The 8756-nt window shown below is 44.2% G+C and overlaps 1 protein-coding gene across 1 annotated transcript in view; it reads right to left on the reverse strand.

Moving 5' to 3' along the window:
- The window catches only part of USF3 (upstream transcription factor family member 3), a 44647-nt gene extending 39038 nt beyond the window's left edge, over window positions 1–5609 (reverse strand). Inside the window, exon 1 of the mRNA XM_029939292.1 lies at window positions 5347–5609. The gene's annotated coding sequence lies outside the window, so the exon portion shown is untranslated. The remainder of the gene's footprint in view (window positions 1–5346) is intronic.
- Between the last annotated feature and the right edge of the window lie 3147 nt (window positions 5610–8756).

Here is an 8756-nt window from a genome sequence, read left to right on the forward strand (position 1 = left end):
GTTAGCCCTACGGACCCATGGGATCCTGGAAGATGCTGTTCCCAGGCCTTCCTACAGCTTGATTATTCTGCCTTCCTTCACTTCTGTGAGCTTAGCCAATATCTATCCATAAGCTTTCTGCTTAAGTTAACCAAAGGCAATGTCTATTGCTCATTTCCAAAGAGAAATTAGAGTAGAGGTAGAAGTGGTACCTCTCATGGTTACACCACAAATTTCTTCTCCCTGTCCCCTTCACTGTGGCTTCTGCTGTTTAAGAAATTACAGTAGCTAAGGTAAGGATGTCTTCACCAGGGACCCAATACTGGCTTCATTAACTGTGAAGTAAGGCTATCTGGGGCTCCACACAGCAGCCAGGCAATAGTTAAAAGGGAAGATAGGAGCATAGATGAAAACTGGCGAATCCTGGGCACCTCTTTGTATTAACAGTAGCAGTGTAGTTACCAGTAGATTACTGCTATCCTCCACAGGCAGGACCTGCAAGGGTGCTTTATTCCTGGTGTCAGGAATCAAAGGTTGCAAACCACATATCTGACTCCAAAGCCCATGCTTTTTGTTTGACATACCAGTTTCCACTGAGACTCATCTATTTGCAGCTCCTTACCCAGGAAACAATCCCTCTTACTTACTTCCATGCTTTTGTCCCTGTTCATTTGTGTGGAATGTTCATATTAACCTGCCAACTGAAAACTCCTACCTTACCCTCTTTGAAACTTTCTCGGATACCTACAGGTTAGTCCCAAACATCCTGACATGATACTACACAACATCTTAACATGAAATATACTCTATATGGTTCCTGGTTTTTCCCACCAGACTGTAAGGCGTCTAAATGGTAGAAACCACATTTTATATTTGTATCCTCAACAATTAGTACACAGTATATGAGCATAATAAAGTCTACTGAAAGAATATCTGGTCTGTCTTAATTTTCCATAGTATTAATCATTGCATCTTAGATTTGGGGCATTTACATTTAAACTTGCATCTATTGAATACCATGTTCAGTCCCTTAATTATGTGAAATAGTGTTCCCCAATCCTTCCAATAAGTCTAAAAACTTGAGAGCTGAGTCCCCACTGTTTACTATTTCTGTACTCTCTTTAGCACCTATGAGCATTAGGCACATGGTAAGCACTCAATAAATACTTGATGAACTGAATTTAAAACACAGTATTAGCACATTAATAGGAGCAACTTATCATGCTCTACTGATCTAATTAAAAGATCTGGCTTTCTGAAGAGGTGCAATTGTACACATATGGAAAATTTAATGAGAAAAAGAAAAATTATCCAACTGGACATTTAAAAGCTTTTCTCTTAGTGAGAGTTCTGCCAGTATTTTATGGATAATAAGAAAGAACCTCTAGAGCTCAGAGTAAAAGACTCAAGGTATATATCCCTATGCATACTGGAAGGAAGATTACATGTTTAAGGGGTCTGCCACAACCATAATTACTTAAATTCCATTAACTCTTACTAAATCCATAACAGAAGTATAAGGCATAAAAATATTTAATAGCAAATCAATCCAAGTCAAGTCAACCTATGTTAAAGACATATTGGACTATCTCTGCATAATATATAACACGGCAGTCATTTACTCACTCAACAAACATTTATTTAGTCCCTACTAATGACAAGTGCTATGTTAGGCCCTAAAATTACAAAGACGGGGGTACTTGGCTGGCTCAGTTGGTAGAGCATGTGACTCTTAATCTTGGAGTTGTAAATTCAAGCCCCATAGTGGGTGTAGAGATTACTTAAAAATACAATCTTGGGGCACATGGGTGGCTCAGTCAGTTGAGCATGCGGCTTCGGCTCAGGTTATGATCTCATGGCTTGGGGGTTCGAGCTCTACGTCGGGCTCGGTGCTGACAGCTAACTCAGAGCCTGGAGCCTGCTTCAGATTCTGTATCTCCCTCTCTCTCTGACCCTCCCTGGCTTGTCCTGTCTCTCTCTGTCTCTCAAAAAATTAAAAAAATAATAATAAATAAATAAAATACAATCTTTTTTAAAAATGTTTTTTATTTATTTTTGAGAGAGAGAGAGAGAGCGAGCAAGTGTGAACAGAGGAGGGTCAGAGAGAGAGAGGGAGACACAGAATCTGAAGACAGGCTCCAGGCTCTGAGTGAGCTGTCAGCACAGAGCCCAACACGGGGCTAGAACCCACGAACTGTGAGATCATGACCTGAACTGAAGTCAGACGCTTAACTGACTGAGCCACCCAGGTGCCTCTAAAAATATAGTCTTTACGGGTGCCTGGGTAGCTCAGTTGGTTGAGTGTTAGACTCTTGGTTTCGGCTCAGGTCATGATCTCACAAACTATGAGATTGAGCAACGTGTAGCCTGCTTGGGTGTCTCTCTCTCTCTCTCTCTCTCTTTCTCTCTCTCTGCCCTTCCCCTACTTGCACCTGTGTGTACTCTCTCTCTCAAAGTAAATAAATAAAACTTTAAAATAAAGTAAAATCTTTAAAATATTAAAAAATTAAAAATTACAAGGATGAGGAGAACACACCTCCCACGTTGGGGGGGTTCTCACTTTGCCATGCTGCAATGCTATTAAGAATACAACACGAAACACACCTCCTGGAGTTGCTCCACATCGAGGCTCTAGATAGCAGTCTGGTAGAAAAGGTAGAGAAACCCATACTAGGGCAACCTGATTAGTATTATTCCAGAAATAAGTACAAGATGTTATGGGGCCACAGAGAAGAAAATAACCTACTGAAGAAATCAGGAAAAGATACGTTAAAACACTGACATCCAAACATGAAGTCAGTGCAAGGCAGATGTGAGAAAGCTACCACAACAGAAACATCTGGGACACAATCAAACCTGAAACTAGGCTTGCAAGCAGGGTCAGAAGGATTCCAAAGCAAACCAATCCAAGTCATAGCAAATCACTGTAGAAGAGGCAAAGAATAAAATACTCCTTGCTGTTACGCTTGAGAGTAATAAAACACATGTACAATTAAACCACCATATGGTATAAGCATAAAGGGAGTCTTTTAAACAATATGTGGCATACAAGTTCAAAGGGAATCAATCGTTAAGAGAACTGTTAGGAAAAACTTCATAAAAGTAGAGTTAAAACTATTGTTGGTGGGGAGAAGGAGAAAAGGAGGGCTGCCCCCATGCTGAGAATGACCAATGTCATTAACAAAAGCAGAGATCTGAACTACATAGTGGTGGGACCATGAGGAGGTCCAAAGGTTTGGAAGCACTGGGTAAAAACTGGACACATGAGTGAAGGCCTAATTCAGCAGAGCCAAGAACACAAGCCTACCAGCTTGGACATTGTTCTAGACTCAGTAGTTATCAACCATGACTGCTAAATAGAAACACCTGGGGAACATTAAAAACTAGGTCTCTGGCTAGGACTCACACCATATCAAAAGTAAGAGGGGCACCTGGGTGGCTTCGTCAGTTAAGCATCCAACTTTGGCTCAGGTCACGATCTTTCAGTCTGAGCTCAAGCCCCACCTTGCACTCGGTGTTGATGGGTGATGCCTGGAGCCTGTTTCAGATTCTGTGTATCCCTCTCTCTCTGCCCCTCCCCCGCTCCCACTCTGTGTGTGTGTCTCTCTCTCAAAAATAAACATTAAAACATTTTTTAAAAAAGAGAATCTTTGGAGGGAGTGGCATGGACATTAAAATGTAAAAGCATGCAAGGTGATTCTACTCTGCGGTCCAGATTCGGAACCACTGGACTTGAGGCTAGAAATGTAAGGGATGACAGATATGGTAAGACCTATGCTTGATTTCAGTCCCTGTTTATAAGTAACAATTCTGAGCTGTTTACCTGTTAATGCTTATCTTCTAACCTTAGTTAAACATTCTGTTTTCTTAATGTTTCTTTTCCATTGTTGACCATGTAACCCATCAATTTCTCTTACATGACTGGTTCACATTTCCATGATGTCCTATCTACAACTAACTCAGAAAATAAATATTTCAATCCTATGCTGCCCTTATATGCCTGCAATGCTGTGCTTTCATATTAAGGAATGTTCTAGGCTACAGTCATGTTTGGATTTTACAAAATTCCTCTTTTAAATATAGACAGAATATAATACCTACATATACAAGAACCATATTACTTAAAATAGACCAAAATGTAAGATCAAGTATTCATTCTTGTAGTACTGGAGACATTATACTATTCCCGGTTACAGACATGCAAAGATTACAAAGTACTCTGCTTCAGAATCCTTTATAAATAAAGGCAAGCCACAAATGTATCCCATAGAATGATTCTGTACTACATTAAACAAGCGTCCTATGTGAGAGGAAGAAATCATCGAGATGATTAGAGAGTAGGGCAGCCTGTTGATCCTTCAAAAAGCAGGCTGGTTTGTTTGCTCACTTGTTTTTAAAGAAAAATCAAAGGTACGGATATGTTTAGGGTCCATGTTACCCACCGAAGTGTTTATTCAAGAAATCTTTACCTTGTCTAGAGGTAAGCAACCTTCTTTATGCAAACTTAAGTCAGCCACAACTGTCGTATTTTTGTGTTAAATTTGGTGTTAGGTCAAGTATACCTTACGGTAAAAATGGTATGAGAACATAAGTTGCAGGCTCTTAGCTAGGACTCCACACGCAAATAGGTTTGTGTAGTCTGTAATTTCCAGACAAAGTTAATGAACTCGAACGACCATACCCAACGTAACCGTGGGGCGGGGAGGGGAAAGTGAGTATTGGAAAACCCAATGATCAAAATGTGAAACATGAAAAAGAGTCCAGAAATATTTCTTCAGAAATATGGAGCCAGATTTCAAGAGTTGGCCGTTTGCTTGTACCGATCCTATTAAGAAAGGGAAAGAAAGGCTTCTAAAATGAAAATGCAAACCTAACTCTGACTGTAGGGGTGAGACTTAACAAGCAAGTCTCACGAGTCCGACCAGTGGGTCCTAAGAAATTCAGAGAGCAAGGAATAAAGTGAGGATGAAGTAGACAGGAAAAGGTGAAGGAGGCAGGCAAAGGCCATCCGGTATGAACCTTGATGCCCGGCTCTTTATGCACCCAGGGCAGCGTGGAGCCTCTCTCGCCCCGCGCGCATCTGGGGGCCGGGCCGCAGCGCAAGTCCCCCACCGGGCCGGCACCAGGGGGCGCGGGGCGCCGGAGACCCGGGAGAAGAAGGGTAGGTGCACCGCCCACGCTCTCACCCCACTGGGCTCAGCACTCAGGGGTTCCCAGGAAGGAGACACACTCTGCGCAACCCCAGTCTCCGGGACTGGGAGGGGGTGGGTGGAGCAGAGCCCGGAGCCGCCCCCCGGAGCCGCCCCCGCAGCCCGGGCCCCCGCCCCCCGCCCCGGCTGTCAGTGGCCCCCTCCCGCAGTCACTCACCCACGGGCTGCGCGGTCTCGGCCGCGGCGGCAGCGGCGGCGGCGACCCCCGCTTGGGTCATGATCCCTGGCGGGCACGGCAGGGGTGTCCGACCGCCGGGGCGAATCTCTCCGTCCGCGGCCGCCGCCTGCTCCTCTGGGGCTGGGGGAGCGCGGGCCCAGGCCCTCCTCTCCCCCCGCCCCCGCCGCCTCTTCTGGCGGCCACCGCCGCCGCTGCGATCCCGAGCCCTCAAGGCCGGAGACCCGGCGGCAGCGCGGCCTCAACTTTCCCAGCCCCCCTCCCCCCGCCCCTCCCCGCCCCTCCCCGCCCCTCCCGCGGCCGCGGCTCGGCAAGAGAACAGCCTACCCTTGGTGCGCCGCGCTCCCACCCCTGCCACTCAGCCCACCAACCCGGCCCCGGGGAGGTTGCCGCGGTGGCCAATCAGAACCTAGGACGCGGTTGCGCTGGGCTAGAGGGCGGGAGGAGTTGGAGGGAAAACCGAAGAGTGAACGGGCCTCGGGCGGCCCAATGAGGAGGGCCGGGGGGCGGAGGTGTGCAAGTTGGGTTGAAGGAACAGGAAATATTCTTAAAGGTAGAGTGATGGGCAGCAAGGAAAGCCAGTAGGTGAATGTGAGAGAGGTGGGCCTGGTTTCTTAAAGGGGACGCCTTGAGAACCTAGAAAAGGAGGTGTTTTTAAGAAACTTCTTTGTATCTTGCTCTCTGTGCTGCTTGTCACGTCTTTCAGTAGTTTGGAAGTGGAAAAACTAGAAAGGAAGAGGACATGGGAGGCTTTCAAGAACGATTAAGAAAGCTCCTCTTACTCTAGAGAGTAGGAAGGTAAATGATACCTCCGTCACAAGAAGTCGGGGAGAAGGAAGAGAATCCAGACGTCTCCTTTCGCTGGAAGATCATTGCCAACCTGACGCTGCTCGAATTTGTAGGTTGCGGTCATCTATCATCCTGCGGTTACAACAAAGCACGGATTCCTTTCAGCTGGAGATGACCGTGTTCAGAAATGTCCTGGCGGCCTCCCAGCTGGGGGAAAACAGTATGTGGCATTGGGGGAGGGGTTTGAACCTCAAGCTTAGGTTCCTGAAGATCTAGATCTGAGAGGTGTAGAGCCACGTTATGAATGGAGACCTGAGGGTCCCCTAACTGCAAAATGTGCTTGGAGCCCTGGAACCGTGGTCATAACTCCTTTTTCCGCCTTTCGCTTGATATTTCACAACTCTTCCTCTCCTGAAACAGGTGTCCTCCACCTAGTGGTGGTTGAAGATTCCGAAGCGCTTCCACAACCAGGTTTGGAAATGTCCCAGATAATAGATGCCCATGGGCCAGACCAGGTAACTTCCAGAAGGTGCACACAGGGCATGGCATCGTAAGAATTACTTAAGCCTGTGTACAGAAGACGCTGACCTTGTATTGAGAAAAAGTGTAAAATTAAACAGTAACTGCAACTTAGTGTTTAAAAGGTGTGATGGACCAGAAAGACTTTAACGTTGCCTGTGAACTGTGGCACCACAAACAGACTGGTTATTTTCTTTAACTCGTCCACCTAGACCTATGAAGTTCTAATTAGGGATAGACTTAGCCCACCCAAATCAAAGCTGCAGAAGAGGAAGACTCCACAATTCAGAACCAAATAGGAATGCTAATAGCACCTCCATGAAATTGTATAGTATTAGTATGTCCAGCTGTAGAAAGTCATTTCTGTTATGATCAGAATATAAAGTATTCTTGTTAAGAAACTATTCTGGCTAGGAGCGCCTGGCTGCCTCAGTCAATGGAGCTTCTGACTCTTGATCTCAAGATCGTGAGTTCCAGCCCCACATTAGGCAAGGAGCATACTTAAGAAAAGAAAGAAACTATTCTGGTTAATAAATGTCATATCTAGGATGTGTATGATTTTCTGAATCCACTACAATTTATCAAGTCAAAAATAACACAGTTTGGATGATTCCGAAAACAATTTAAGAGTTTCCTTGGACCACAGTTTAAAATAACACATTAACACCTTTCTAGGACAAATTAGAAGTATTAAATAAGAGAAATTTGTTTGGTCAGATATCTGAATGTTAGCTTTTTAATTTTATCCTCTTTTGTGACTGAAGCTGAAATTCAAATAATGAAAAGTCAAGTAATAACACCAGTCCAATTTTCCAGCTAGCTGGCATGTGTTTGCAGTTCATAAACTAGTGATATAATGTGGTGGCCAAGTGAACCTGGTCTCCCTGCCTCCAGGCCAAGTCCATTTTTTACACAGCCTAGCTGAATCTCAAAACATTAAATAGAGGCGCCTGGGTGGCTCAGTAGGTTAAGCATCCAGCTTTGGCTCAGGTCATGATCTCACGGTCCATGGGTTCAAGCCCTGTGTCTGGCTCTGTGCTGACAGCTCAGAGCCTGGAGCCTGCTTCATATTCTGTATCTCCCTCTCTCTCTCTCTGACCCTCCCTCTCCTGCTCATGCTGTCTCTGTTTCTCAAAAATAAATAAAAAACATTAAAAACATTTTTAAACCTTAAATAAAATCTTAAACTAAAATCTTAAAATACTTAAAACCCTTCACTGGCTCTAAAAGACTATTTGCATGATGTACAAGCCCCTTGCTTGCATCTTCAGTTTCTTTTTTAAAATATAATTTATTGTCAAATTGGTTTTCATACAATACCCAATGCTCATCCAACAAGTGCCCTCCTCAACGCCCACCACCAACTTCCCCCCACCATCAATCCTTAGTTTGTTCTCAGTATTTAAGAGTCTCATATGGTTTGCTTCCCTCCCTCTCTGTAACTTCTCCTACCCCTTCGCTTTCTGCATGGTCTTCTGTTAAGTTTCTCCAGATCCACATATAAGTGAAAACATATGGTATCTGTCTTTCTCTGACTTATTTCACTTAGCATGACACACTCCAGTTCCATCCACGTTGCTGCAAAAGGATTTCATTCTTTCTTATTCTTTGCCAAGTAGTATCCCATTGTATATACAAACCACATTTTTTTTCAAGCTTCCATAGTAAATATTCTGCTACTATGTATTAAATACTGCATGGTTTGCCCAAGCTAAGATGAGACCACATCATAAATCAATAAGCATTTTGCATTTTCTTTCATTATCTACTCAAAGTCATGCCTACTGCACCTCTAAACATTTCATTAAATCCAATTATACATCAAACACTCCCAAAATAAACTTAGATTGTATTGCAGTTTCACTTAACGGTATATAAAATGCTGTGTTGTGACAGGTATCAACTATCCATTAGATACTGAATCAGTTTTTCTTAAGCACTACTAACTGCTTGCTTTTCTTGAAGCTAGATCATTCTGAAAGTTTCCTGTTAGACCTATGAGTGCAAACATATGGTATCTGTCCTTCTCTGCCTGACTTATTTCACTTAGCAGGACACCCTCAAGGTCCATCCACTTTCCTACA

This window comes from Suricata suricatta, chromosome 5 (genome assembly GCF_006229205.1).
Source record: "Suricata suricatta isolate VVHF042 chromosome 5, meerkat_22Aug2017_6uvM2_HiC, whole genome shotgun sequence".
In the NCBI taxonomy this organism is placed as follows: Eukaryota; Metazoa; Chordata; class Mammalia; order Carnivora; family Herpestidae; genus Suricata; species Suricata suricatta.